At 39.3% G+C, this 15,000-nt stretch overlaps 1 protein-coding gene and 1 long non-coding RNA gene across 3 annotated transcripts in view; one reads left to right on the forward strand and one right to left on the reverse strand.

The window, feature by feature from the left end:
* Positions 1 to 11,025, reverse strand: part of LOC118766482 — a 22,437-nt gene extending 11,412 nt beyond the window's left edge. Inside the window, exons 1-2 of the long non-coding RNA XR_005002421.1 lie at positions 11,015 to 11,025; positions 5,568 to 5,621 (exon numbers count right to left, since the gene is read on the reverse strand). This is a non-coding gene — a long non-coding RNA (uncharacterized LOC118766482). The remainder of the gene's footprint in view (positions 1 to 5,567; positions 5,622 to 11,014) is intronic.
* The window catches only part of LOC115220412 (tyrosine-protein phosphatase non-receptor type 13), a 278,782-nt gene that overhangs the window by 152,794 nt on the left and 110,988 nt on the right, over positions 1 to 15,000 (forward strand). The gene's annotated exons all lie outside the window — the stretch shown is intronic.

Genomic DNA, 15,000 nt, shown 5'->3' on the forward strand with positions numbered 1-15,000 from the left:
CACCACCATCTCGACCATCCATACCACAGCCTTATCAACCCACCCACCCCATACAACCCTCATATCAAACCACAAATATCTCCCCTACCAGCATTCAAACCATCACTGTTATGACCCCCAAAGAAAACCACTTTTTATCAGCAATAACAATAATAATTGCATGTGATATCAGAAGACAGGGCAATACAGTGTAGACATTGCACTATATGTAGTAAACAATATCACACCTGTTCTAGTTTTTGATGATAATGGATGAGTGGTGGAGGTAGTGATAGAAGAGTTTAGAATGGTAAATGGCGGGGTGTTACTACTTCAACATAATATGATTAGTGTGAGTGCAATGTGTTCACGTGCAGAAACACACTTTTGTATTTCAATGTATGTATGTTAGTACATGCGCACACATTTATGTATAATGTATACATGTGTGTGTGTATGTGTGTGAGACTTGTGCTGTCATATGAATATAAATTAGCTTCTCTGTATGTACGAATGTCTACATGACTATGAATGCATGTTTATGTAGCTGTAAATGCTTTGTGTAAATGTAAATTATTTTTGTATTGTGTATTCACATGCATATACATATACATAAAGAGCAACTTGTTTATGTTGATATTGTATATGATACATACAGCTATATACATACGTCATACGTACTTATACTTAAATACAAGATCAAACAAAACACAGATAAAAGAAATGTGTATAGTAATTTCTTAGAAAGTTTGCCTGTGAAGTTTTATTTGTCCATTATAAATTGACACTTGTTAATAAATTGACTTTGCATTTTAGTATTTGACACTTCGTGTTAATAAAATGACATTTCTTGTTAATTTGACATTACTAATCTAATGATAAATTGACTCTAACAGTTAATAGATTAATGCTGCATGTTAATAAATTATTTCCTGTTAATAAATTGACATTTTTTTGTTGATAAAATGGCATTATCTGTTAAATTGACATTTCATGTTAATAAATTGATGTTAGCTGCTTGTGCTAAAACTTCATACATCAATGATTGAGAAACCGAATGTGCTCATATGGATATGAATGAAGCCATGTGAAACCTGTTGATGCTGTCTTTGCTTTCATGCTTTTAGTGTTAATATGGTTCAAGTGCAATACTGAGGCTAATTTTTCCTCTCCTTTTCTCTGGAAGAAATTGTCTATGGTCAGATCTGAAGAAGGATGAGTTTTGTCAGGTTCAAAAAAGTTTCCTGAGACATGGCTTACAATGATATTCCTATGATTTCATCTGGAATTGAAGGCCCAAGCATTTTCATAAAATGGCATTTTGGCAGAGTTGTTAGAGAATCAGAATTACTTGTAGTATTCATTCTTGCGCTCTGCACTTTTAGTTCAAATGATTTCTTCATTTCAAGGTCAATAATTTTCAGTCTGAGACTGGGATAGATCCTCCTCTTTCTTGAAGAAATCAGCTGTGTTCTCTCCTGGAGGAGGACAGGCTGCACCAGTTTTAGAACTCTCAAGACATGTGCTGTGTCATAATAGTGCTCCTATGAATCCTTTAAGAATTAAGAACCCACCGTTATTACCAGAGTTAGAAAAGAGTTAAGGATTCTACAACATCCTAAAATTAAATGGATAATTAACAATGCTTTTGTTATCAAAATGCAATCATCAACATTGTCATCATCATTGTTATAATGTTCACTTTTCCATGCTTGCATAGGGTGGGTGGGTGGGTGGGGATGAAGCTTATTGATGCTGATTTTCTGTAACCAAATGCCCCTCTTGTTTCCAAGCAAGGTATTATTTCCTCACAGCCAGACACATTCTCACAGAATATTGGAAATGGATGATAGGAGTGGCTGTGTGGTAAGTAGTTTGCTTACCAACGTCGTGGTTCCTGGTTCAGTTCCCACTTCATGACACCTTTGGCAAGTGTCTTCTACTATAGCCTCAGGCCAATCAAAGCCTTGTGAGTGGATTTGGTAGACGGAAACTGAAAGAAGCCCGTCATATATATGTATATATATATATATATATGTATGTATATGTTTGTGTCTGTGTTTGTCCCACCGCATCACTTGACAACCAATGTTGGTGTGTTTACATCCACCTAACTTAGCAGTTTGGCAAAAAGTGACTGACAGAATAAGTGCTAGGCTTACAAAGAATAAGTCCTGGGATCAATTTGCTCGACTAAAGGCGGTGCTCCAGCATGGCCGCAGACAAATGACTGAAACAAGTAAGAGTAAACATACATTGACAACAATTGTGTAATGTCAAGATATGTGGCTGAGGGTGGTGGTGGGGTTCCATCTCCTCAAAAACCTGTGCATGCCAAGGTTGGATCTGACAAACTCATGGTTCAATGGAGGGGAAGGCGATTATAGCAATGTGTTGTAAAGTGCAGAGAGCAGGATGAGGCAAGTGTGACACCTTGGTCATCCATTGCATCTGTCTCCACCTGCAGTCATCTTCACCTGGTTTTTGTCTCTGAATTGAAGAAAATCACAGACAAGAGACTGAAGTTCACAATGTGCAACTCTTCTTCACTTTCTACAAAGTCACTACACAAGTCAGTGGTTTTCAACCAGTGTTCCTCGGAACGTTAGGGTTCTGCCAGTACAGTGCAGGGGTTCTGCAAGAAGTTACAAAACTGCTAAAATCGACAGTAATTTTAAAGTCTCCTGTGCAGATATGTGTGCATAAGACTATTAAATTATTGCACAGGGGTTCCTCGAGCCAGTGGAATGTTTCCTTGGGGTTCCGCTCCAGCAAAAAGTTTGAAAAGCACTGACACAAGTCACCAATCAACCTTAACCCTTTGAACCCCAGATATTTGTTGTCCTGAGCACCCTCACCCCAAGTTCCCTGGGTAAAAGAGCCAAAAAAATTTATTTCCCACCTAATATTGTTTCAGTGTCACTAAAATGTGTTTTCTTTCTCTCATATTGAAATAAAATGCCAAATAGAGGGCAACATTGTCCTTACCTCTTGTTTTTTTTCTTTCTTTTTTTGTTTTATCGCCAATACTGGCGCTTGTGGTGCCAGCAGTTACTGTCTGCTTTTCCAATGCAGAAAATACTGGCTGGTAAAGCGGCGACTGGGGTCATCGTATTTGCGACTGGCAGCCAGAATTTGTATTTGTATCTGTGACTGGCGGCCGGAATAGCGGCTGCTGGGGTATTTTTGTAAACAGCGCAACGTGACAGTCAGTAAACTGGCCACTGGGGTATTTGTATCTATGGCTAGTGGCCAGAATAGCGGCTGTTGGGGGTTCTGAGGGCTAAGGGTAACTAGATTATCCTTGTTGCCAGCCCCCGTCGTGTGACTTTTAGAGGGTCCCTGCAACTTTTTGTTTCTGAGACCCCATCCCTTTAATCAAAATTCATAATCTACGCACTGTTTATTCACAGCTATATTTTACTTTATTCTATCTGAAGTTCAATATTTCACGTTATCCTAAAGAACATTTAGGTAGGGACATTCATGGTACAATGCAATATTTTTACAAGAACTTTTCCCGGTACAATGTATTGCCATTTTATTTCTTGAAATTTTGCGTTAACATCGATAGTTTAATTCTTGTTCTACATCTTAACCAAAGTAAATAGCTGACTCATCTACATACTTTGATCTTCAAATGGGGCCCCTCAACCGCATAGGCTCCCCTGCGACCACAGGGGTTGCAGAGGCTTAGCGATGGCCCTGCTGGCTGCTCTTATGAACAAGCATGTATAACCATTGCTCCATCATCATATTAACCACCTAAGCAAAGGCCCACGAATTTTAAGCGTGTGCCATTTAAGATTTTATCATAAAATTCTGCAATTTCTTCAATTAAAAGAAGTTTGATTCCATTCTGAAGACTTTGTGTAAACACATTTTTGTCCTTTGTGTACTTGTAGTACAATGTGTGTGTGTGTATGTGTGCGTGTGTACAAACACTTGGCTTATGGGGAAACACTGTGGCTCCTGCCCTTCTCTTGAATAATCAACATGAAAAGACAATTTGCAAATGTATTCTGAGAAAAATATCTTTATCTTTTACATATTTCAGTCATTGGATTGTGGCCATGCTGGGGCATTGACTCAATGGGTTTAGCTAAACAAATCAACTCCAGTACTTATTGTATCAGGCCCTTTGTTGAACTGCTAAGTTATAGGGATGTAAACAAACCAACACTGGGTGCCAAGTGAGAGGGGTGCCAAGCACAATGATACACACGCATACATGTAGACACTCAGAGGTATATATGATGAGTTTCCACACAGTTTCCTCACAAGGCATAGGTTGGCTCATAGCTGTGGTAGAAGACACTTCACAAGGTGCCACTTGGTAGGACTGAACCCAAAACCGTGTGGTTGCAAAGCAAGTTCCTTAACAATACAACCATGGCTGCACATTTAGGTATGATATTTTACTGAATCCTATAGATGTAACCATGATCCATTGAGGGTGGGGTTGGAGGCCTTTACATTGTGGCTGTTATTCTTTAGCCCCGTGTCAACCTTAGCCGAGCAGACTTATGGCCAAAGACACTCCAGCCACTATCATCCTGTCTGTTTTACTATGATCAGGAAATCCAGGACCATATCATCCATCATTTTCCATGATGTTAGAATGTGATTTTAGGGAGATTTCACTGCTCTTTCAAGTAGGCCAGGCGACCAAGTAAAAGCTCTGTTGTTCACTCTGTGTGGTTGATTTGTCTGCTAGAAATAGATGTCATTCCTATTCAAACAGACATGAATAAAAGGAATTGCAGTTGCCTTACTCTCAAATTTATTTTATCAAGGATGACATCATTCAATGTGTTCTTCCTCATTGAAAATGCTAGAATGTGATTTGAGTTAGATTTGGTTGCTATTTCTAGCAGTTTGAATGACTGCCTATACTATCTATGTTGTTTAACCTCTGAGGCCAGCCTTTATAGTCACACCATTTCAGCTATGACCACCTCAACTCAGCTGTACTGTATCAGGAACTTGATGTGTCCTTCTTTATTTTAAACATTCAGATATGACCTGGTAAATTTACTTGCTGTTTCTAGCTGGTCAAGCAATAATGTTTCTTGTTTGTTTCTGAGAGATACAGCGATTGTTACTGTTGATAATGTTGTTGTTGTTGCTGTTGCTGTTGTTGTTGTTGTTGCTACTGCTGCTATATCTTATCTTTTAATTGATTCAGTCAATAGACTGTGGCCATGCTGGAGTACAATCTAATGACTTGAAAACTTTGTCAAATGCATTGACCTCCCCCCCAAGTACTTTTTTCTTTTTTTTCTTTGGTATTTTGGTACTCATTCCATTGGTCTTTTTTTGCTGAACTGCTAAGTTACAGGAGTATAAACACACCGACATTGGTTGACAAGTGGTGGTGGTTGTGGGTGGAGGGGGACCAACAGACACAAGGAGACACATGCATATCGGACGGCATGAAAGACGGACATTAAATGCTGATGATAACGACATACGCATAATGGGCTTCTTTCAGTTTCCCCTGTGCCAAATCCACTCACAAAGGCTTTGGTCGGCCCGAGGCTATAGGAGAAGACACTTGCCCCAGGTGCCACACAGTGGGACCGAACCTGGAACCATGTGGTTGGGAAGCAAGCTTCTCACCTCCACAGCCAGGCCTGCACCTGTCATTGTTTCTGTTGTCATCAACAATTCATTTGTTGTTGTATTTGTTGTTCATTGCAGTTCTTCAATTATCTTGTCATGTTGCATTTTATTGCAGCTGTTGTCATTGTTGTTGTTGTTGTTGCTTTCTCCCTCTCTCCCGTCTTTTTCAGTTGTTGTTGTTGTTGTTACGGTTGTTACTTCAGGCTTCTTTCTTTTTCCTTATTCTTTTCTTTTTTTCCTTTCATTTATTCGTTCTTGCCTTTCTTTATCTCTTCTCTTTCTTTGTTGTTTTCCTTTCGCTTTTCTTTCTTTTCTTTTTCCTTTCCTTTTCTTTCCCTACCTCTCCCCACCCCCCATCTTCTTTCTTATTCCCACTTTTTCTTGTCATCTTACCTATACTCAAATGTTGTTTTTGTTGCTGCTGTTGTTCTTCCGTTCATTGTCATTTCTTTCTCTCTTTCTCTCTCTCTCTCACACAACAATAAGAAATAATGTAGTGCCATTCTTAATTCCATGCAACCAGCACCAAACAGACAGCTGCAAAGTTTTCCAGCCTATTTCTGCTGCCAATGGATGATGCTGTTACCATTTGCTGTTGCAACATCAGTAAAATTGGTCTTGTTGACTATGATGATGATGATGATGATGGTGTTGGTGTTGGCATAGGAGGGGGGGGGTTGTTGCTGCTTGAGAATCATACATGTCATATATATGCATGAGTGTGTGTATGTGTGTGTGTGTGTGTTAGTTTGCATGTGAGTGTGTGTGTGTATGTGTGTTGTGTAAGGAGAATCGATAACTAAGTAGATAGAAGCAGTCACTGTTTCTTTAAGGCTACACACTCACAGACACACACACACACATATACATGTACACACATATGCATACACATACGTACACGCATTACAGCCATTGTAAATGCTTATTGAGAGGGATGACTCATAGAAGAAGATATCACAAGGAGCGTGTGTGTGTGTGTGTGTGTGTGTTTGTGTGTGTGCGTGTGTGTGTGTGTGTGTGTGTGTGTGTGTGTGTAAAGCTGCTTCTTCCTTCAAGTCAGAGAAGCTGTTTCTGTGTATGTGTGCGAATGTACATCTACAGGGTGACTTAAATGTCCGTTTTACTATGTATGTATGTGTATATATGTGTGTATGTGTCTGTGCATGTGTGTGTGTGTATATACATACATTCATATATATATATATATATATATATATATACACACACACACACACATATATATGTAAGCGCAGGCATGGCTGTGTGGTAAGAAGCTTGCTTTCCAATTGCATGGTTCTAGGTTCAATCCTACTATAGCTTCAGGCCGACAAATGTCTTGTGAGTGGATTTGATGAAAGAAGCCTGTCATATGTGTGTGTGTGTGTGTGTGTGTGTGTATGTATCTATCTATGAGTGTATCAGTGTCTGTATTCAACTTCCACCACCACTTGTCAACCAGTGATGATGTGTTTACATCCCCGTAACTTAGCAGTTCAGCAAAAGAGACCAATACAGTAAGTACTAGGCTTTAAAAAAAAAGAATAAGTCCTGGGGTTGATTTGTTCAACTAAGACCCTTCAAAGTGGTGCCCCAGTATAGCTACAATCAAACAACTGAAACAAGTAAAAGAATGTGGCTGTGTGGTAAGAAACTTGCTTCCCAACCACATGGTTCTGGGTTCAGTCCCACTGCGTGGCACTTTGAGCAAGTGTCTTCTACTATAGCCTTGGGCCAACCAAAGCCTTGTGAGTGGATTTGGTAGACGGAAACTGAAAGAAGCCCATCATATATATATATATATATATATATCTTTACTCTCTCTTCTACTTGTTTCAGTCATTTGACTGTGGCCATGCTGGAGCACTGCCTTTAGTCGAGAAAATCGACCTCGGGACTTATTCTTCATAAGCCTAGTACTTATTCTATCGGTCTCTCTTGCCGCACCGCTAAGTTATGGGGACGTAAACACACCAGCATCGGTTGTCAAGCGATGTTGGGGGCACAAACACAAACACACACACACACATATATATACATATATATGATGGGCTTCTTTCAGTCTCCGTCTACCAAATCCACTCACAAGGCTTTGATCAGATCGAGGCTATAGTAGAAGACACTTACCCAAGGTGCCATGCAGTGGGACTGAATCCGGAACCATGTGGTTTGGTGAGCAAGCTACTTACCACACATATAGTGGAACTTCTTCCTGAAGGCTATGTATCACCCAAAATGTTCTCAAACAGAAACTGTTTTCCCCATGGTGGTGATTTCGAGCTGGGATGTGCACTGAGTGAAAGCTAAACAGCGACTGACACCCTCTTGCTGATGCTCCCAGCTCATCACCAATCATCGGAGTCATTCGTGTTCATTACTTGAAATACCTAAGATGTTCTGCATTTGAAAAACGGTTTGTAAACTGATTTTCTCATGATGAGAAGCATTCGTAAACCAAAGTTCCTCTATATCAGGGATTCTCAACCGGGATCCATATAGCCCTTGATGGTTTATATAAGATTTTCGGAGGTCCACTCAGCAAAATAGTTAATTGGGAATCCAGAAGAGTATTTTAAGGGCCCCTGAAAAAAAGTTTTGTTTTAGATATATGTATTGCAAAAAACAGCTGGGTTTCTTTGATGGTTTATATAAGATTTTCGGGGGTCCACTCAGCAAAATAGTTAATTGGGAATCCACAAGATTATTTTAAGGGCCCCTGAAAAAAAAGTTTTGTTTTAGATATATATGTATTGCAAGAAACAGCTGGGTTTCTTTCTCTGACACTTTACATAATTCAACCTACACAAGTTAATGGGTGGAAAACAAAACAGGAATTTTGGAAGAAACTTCTAGAAAACTAGTTTTTAAAAATTGAATAGCAATGGGGGTCCACCAGAATAAAATAACAATCAAAGGGGTCCATTGGTTAAAAATGGTTGAGAACCCCTGTTCTATATAAAGGACGATTTAAGTCACTTCCAGCATATATATTCATTCTTGGACTTGCAGGTTTGGAGCAATGTGTTTTTGAAGAAGGAAAATAACATTTTGCATTGCTCCATTCTACACAGCGGGGAAAGAGTACCAGCTGAGTAAGGGATGGAGTTGGAGATTCCTTCTCCTCTTCTATCTGTTATATCCCGGATGTTCGACTGAGTAAAGGTGAACGGGTGCGGAAGTGTGTCAAGAGTGTGTTTGTGCCTGCTCATAGCTACACAGGGAGACCTAAAGCAGTTGGTGAAATCATGCTACATGCTACCAAGTAACCATTGATTCCGAGCGACAGGCATAGCGAAAAAATAGATACACACATACATTATATATATATATATATATATATATATATATATAGTGCCATTTTTAGGACAGTGATGCATGTTTTGATAAAAGTGTTCCTCTAAAATATACAAAACATCAAAAGATATTCAAAACAAAATACCAAATATTCTAAAAATATATAAAAACATTCTAACAAAACAAAAACAAAAAAACAAGATTTTATATATCATTTAAATGCTAAAGAGATTTTCTGACTCATTCTGCATGTGTGTATGTGTATATTCTTTTATTCTTTTACTTGTTTCAGTCATCAGGCTGTGGCCATGCTGGAGCTCTGACTTGAGGAATTTTGGTTTAAAGAATGAACCATAGTACTCCTTTTTTTTTTCTTTCTTTCTTTTTAAGCTGGTACTTATTATATTGGTGTCTTTTGCTGAACTGCTAACTTAGAGGGATATAAACACGCCAACACACACATGCACAGTTGATGGGCTTCTTTCAGTTTCTGAAGGCTTTGGTTGACCCATGCCTGCAGCAGACGACTTCTGCCCATGGTACCATGCAGTGAGACTGAACCTGAAACCATGTGGTTAGCAACGTTTGTGCCTAGCCACAGTAGCACAAGTATTAATACTGAATGGCAATTTTTGTATCCCACTCAATGTGGATATATTATTACAGTGCTGCATTGCTGTGGTATCCATTTTGAGAGACCCCCGCATATAGATGTACTGTGTTAAGAGCACTGACATAACATCACTAGCAGATGAGAATCATCCAGTATGTGTGCTAGAAGTGCTAGATCCTGTAATTTCAACATACATGCGCTTCCTCAGTTGCAGGCATATGCTTGCAGCTTCCTAGCCAGATCTCACTACCAATGGTGTATAGAATAACAGTGACTATTCAGTCACTGATGTTGCAAATAGCCTGCAGGTTTATTTTTTAAAATAATTATTACTAACTGAAGCAGTATTTATACTGAACACCAATCTTTATATCCTATTTAATGAGGATGTGTTAATAGAATGTTGGCCCAAAAGTAGGTTTATAGTTATCACGTAGGCATTTTCAATTTCTTTTAAAATGTTTTATTACATTTAAATTTTCTAAGTTAAAATTAGCTAAATTAGCATAGAATACTGGTTTCATATTTTTTTATAATCAAGATCTGAACTGTTAATATATGAATGCGAAAGAGATAGTTAAATAACTGTAAACCTACTTTTGGGCCACCCTGTATATCAGTAAAGTTTTACAAATACCTGCGCATGCATTTTTATCGTTTTCCTTGTTTCAGTTCATTGGATTGTGACTATGATGACGCCACAGCCAATCTCTTGGAAGGTTTAGTTGACCAAATCAGTTCAGTACTCTAAAACTGGTACTTATTCTGTCACACTCTATTTTCCAAACCACTAAGTTGTTTACTGGATCATGACTGACCTACAACTAAACATTGTCATTATTACCAATCTTTGCTATGTTCATCATCATCATCATCGTTTAACGTCCGTTTTCCGTGATAGCACAGGTTGGACGGTTCGACCGGGGTTTGGGAAGCCAGGAGGCTGCACTAGGCTCCAGTCTGATCTGGCAGTGTTTCTACAGCTGGATGCCCTTCCTAACGCCAACCACTCTGAGTGTAGTGGGTGCTTTTTATGTGCCACTGGTACAGGTGCCAGGGAAGGCTGGCTCTGAGCTTAAATTCTGCCGAGTTTGACTTTCATCCTTTCAGGGTCAATAAATGAAGTACCAGTTACATACTGGGGTTAATCTAATTGACTGGCCCCCCACCTTCCCCAAAATTTCAGGCCTTGTGCCTATAATAGAAAGAATATCATTATAAAGTGGCGAGCTGGCAGAATCGTTAGCATGCCAGCAACTGAGGTAGGTAGGTGCAACCCACACCATCCTTTACACTGGTTGGTGCCCATTCTCCGTTGCTATCATGAGGCTTTTTTGGAGCTGGATTTTCTACGGGGTGCATGCCCTTGCTTACCCCCAACCTCAGTTTCTAGACATGTGGTCCCGACACCAAGGCCTCTACCACGATTTTTAAGAAATGTGGTGGAAAACTAGCTCAGAAAGGCAGGGACGCTACTCCCTGAGACCCCTTTTGGAGCCCCACTACCTTTATATACATACACACATATATATGTCAATATGTGTCTGTAACTGTATATACATATGTATGTATGTATGTATGTATGTATGTATGTATATATATTTCTTTACTACCCACAAGGGGCTAATAACACAGAGGGGACAAACAAGGACAGACAAAGGGATTAAGTCGATTACATCGACCCCAGTGCGTAACTGGTACTTAATTTATCGACCCCGAAAGGATGAAAGGCAAAGTCGACCTCGGCAGAATTTGAACTCGGAACGTATCGACAGACGAAAAACAGCTACGCATTTCGCCCGGCGTGGTAATGGTTCTGCTAGCTCGCCGCCTGTATGTATATATGTGTATATATATGTGTGTGTGTGTCTGTATGTATGTATATGTATGTCTGTATCTGTGTGTGTATAAACACAAAGAAACCCATCCATACTTCTCTGCCTCATTGTGTCTGGAATGAACTGTGAATTCATTTCTGAGATAATTGCTTCCATTTCTGTCATGACTAATTTACTAAGGAATGGTTCTCCTGTTATTATCATTATGGAACTCTATTAAGACGGTAGTATTTTTAAACATGACCTCACAATTTGACCTCTTTCTTTACTAATTTGACCTCTTTCTTTACTAATTTGGGTGTAATACTTTATTTTACACTCAAGACTATCACATTACATATTTAGATGTATTTATGCAGTTATACATGAAGATTGCGCTTGCATGTGGCACAGAACTCTGAGTAGCAATGGAGGAATCATGAAGCTTCAAATGAATAAATCCTGCTACATGCATTGAGTACTATATCTTTTGTGAGGCCCCTGGCCTTACCAGCTTCTTGATAGTAACTGGCAAGGCCAGGCATGTATATATTTATGTGCAAGGGAGAGCTGAAAAGTTCCTGGATTTGAGTAAAAAAAAAATACAGTCGGATCAGTTAATTATGATTTTATACAGAATATTCACCTCTTGGATTCACCTGCTTATTGCAGCGGTCCTTCAGTTTTTCCAAGCCTTGTAAAAGAACTTGGAAGTTTGGGCTTCCAACCAAGCTTTTCATAATACTCTTAAAACCAGGAACTTTTCAGCACTGCCTTGTGTGTGTGTGTGTGTGTGTGTGTGTGTGTGTGTGTTTGTGTGGCATTAAGAATGAAATATCTGATTTTGAACTGAAAATTTATTTTACTTTATCTCAACAAAAAGCAATGCAGTTAATCAAAGTATGTACCTAAATTATCAGCACAATTTTGCCATCTTATCGATGGCAGCGAAGAAGTTTGGAGAATGAAATCACAAAAGGCTGTTTTTGCATCTTCTTCAGATTTGAAGTTTTTTCCTTGCAAAAAGTTGTCTAATGCCTGAAAAATAGTCAGTGCAAGGTCTGGTGAATATGGTGGATGACAGACTACTTCCAAGTTCGGTTCCTGTAACTTGAGTAGCGTTCTTTGTGTAACATGTGGTCAAACATCATCTTGCAAGAGAATTGACCTGTCTCTGTTGACCAATCTCGGTTTAATTGCAAGTTCACTCATCATTTCATCCAATTGGTTGATGTATTCATCCGCTGTAACTGACTTACCAGGTCTCATGAAGCTGTTGTGGGTGATACCAGCACTGGACCACCAAACAGACACCATTAGCTAGTTTTGGTGAATATTCTTTTTTGGGTTGTGTTTTGGCACTTCATCTCTATCCAATCACCATTGCAGATATTTATTAACTTAAAATAAAATTAAATAAAACAAATTTCTCAATTGTATAACTCTTAAGGTAACTACTCTGTTATTTACTTCACTTGCACTGTATGTGTGTCTATAGTATTCCTTTACTCATTACCTGCCACTAAACCTTGTATGTGCACTCTTCCAGCACTTCTCTCTGTATCTCGCTTTTACACACACACTCTCTCTCTCTCCACATCTCTGTATATGATGCAAAACATCACTAGTGAAAGCAATTAACCAACCAACATATATATATATATATATATATTGGCCATTGTGTGTTTGTGTGTGTTCATTTTTATGTCCATCTTTCCATGTGAGCATGGGTTCACAACTGGATGCTCCTCTTGTCACCTCTTAACTGTTTTTCAAATAAGGGATACTTTTATTCCCAATGTCTTTGAAAGTACAAACCTAGCAGAAGATTTGTTGTCAGAGAATTGTCGACAAAGTTTACCATTTTTAGTGAGCACAGAATGTAAACATCTATACACATGGATAGGCTCCTTTCAGTTCTGTCGCCCAAATCCGCTCTCAAAGCTTTGCTCAGCCTAGGGCTGTAGTAAAAGGTCCAAGTACCATACAGCCAAGCCTGTGCTTCAATATATTCAATTAGAATCTTACAGATCATGTTCTGTGTTCATGTTTTCAGAAACAGGACTGAGGCCACACTGTCATAGTCCCTTGAAGGGCTTTAATCATTTGTTATAACCATAAAATGTATCTTGTTGAATCACCAATTTATACTTTGACTTAAAGGTACATGGCTTCACTCACTCATTTATACTGATTGATAATGATTTTTACTGCTAAATGAACACACACACAAACACTCACATGCACGCGTGCACACACAAACACACCTTACCCATGGGTTTCAACTCAAGTTTCTGTCTACCAAATTCCAGTCAAAAGACATTGGTCATTCTGAAATTGCTTTTGGAAGTACTTGCCCAAACTGCTGTGCAATGAAATTGAACCCAAAGTAGAAAACGGACCTAGCCGTGTGGCTATAACTATACATGCACGGATGTGTGTGTGCATGTTTGACCTCACAGACAAGAGGAAGAAGATACTCGATACAGAAGATTGCAAATACTTGTTGTGGTGGTGAGATTACTTCCTGTTATAGCTCCAGTGTGTCATGAACACTGCTGATTGTGTAACTAGTTCATGTATATACTCTTTACTTGTTTCAGTCATTTGACTGTGGCTATGCTGGAGCACCACCTTTTAGTCGAGTAAATCGACCCCAGGACTTATTCTTTGTAAGCCTAGTACTTATTCTATCAGTCTCTTTTGCTGAACCGCTAAGTTACAGGGACGTAAACACACCATCGTCGGTTGTCAAGCAATGGTGGGTGGACAAACACAGACACACAAACATATATATATACATATATACGATGGGCTTCTTCCAGTTTCCGTCTACCAAATCCACTCACAAGGCTTTGGTCGACCTGAGGCTATAGTAGAAGTCACTTGCCCAAGGTGCCACGCAGGTGGGAATGAACCCGGAACCATGTGGTTGGTAAGCAAGCTACTTACCACACAGCCACTCCTGCGCCTATGTAGAATAATATTTAGAACCAAGAACATTTATGAAGGGCCGGTCATCATCATCATTTAACATCTGTTTTTCATGCTAGCATAGCTCGGATGGTTTAACAGGAGCTGATAAGGCTGGGGCATGTACCAAATTCCATTATCTTTTCTGGCATGGTTTCTATTGCCTGATGCCCTTCCTAACACCAGCCACTTTTCAGAGTGTACTAGGTGCTTTTATGTGACACCAGCACCAGTACTTTTTACATGGTATCATCCTCAGTCACTGGATTGAAAATGGGTTGATTGGAAACTTATATATATGGCCTCATGGAGGTGGCTGAGTTCCTTGCGGGTGTTGGGCCTCACAGAGGCAGTAACCAAGACCCTTGGCATTTAATTAATTTATCGATCCCGAAAGGATGAAAGGCAAAGTCGACCTCGGCGGAATTTGAACTCAGAACGTAACGACAGAAGAAATACGGCTAAGCATTTTGCCCGTTGTGCTAACGTTTCTGCCATTCACCGCCTTTCAAGTACAGTATATTTCCAAAGGTTTTGGCTCCGATTGAACCATTTTGAATCCAATATATATATATATATATATATATAAAAAGATAATAAAAATATTGTAGGGTGCACACACATATACAAATAGCGAAAGGCAAAGCATAAAGACTGATATCATTTTCCTATGAAAGGTGCAAGCAAATAAGTCCAAAATCC

The sequence above is a fragment of the Octopus sinensis genome, linkage group LG16, assembly GCF_006345805.1.
Source record: "Octopus sinensis linkage group LG16, ASM634580v1, whole genome shotgun sequence".
Classification (NCBI taxonomy): Eukaryota; Metazoa; Mollusca; class Cephalopoda; order Octopoda; family Octopodidae; genus Octopus; species Octopus sinensis.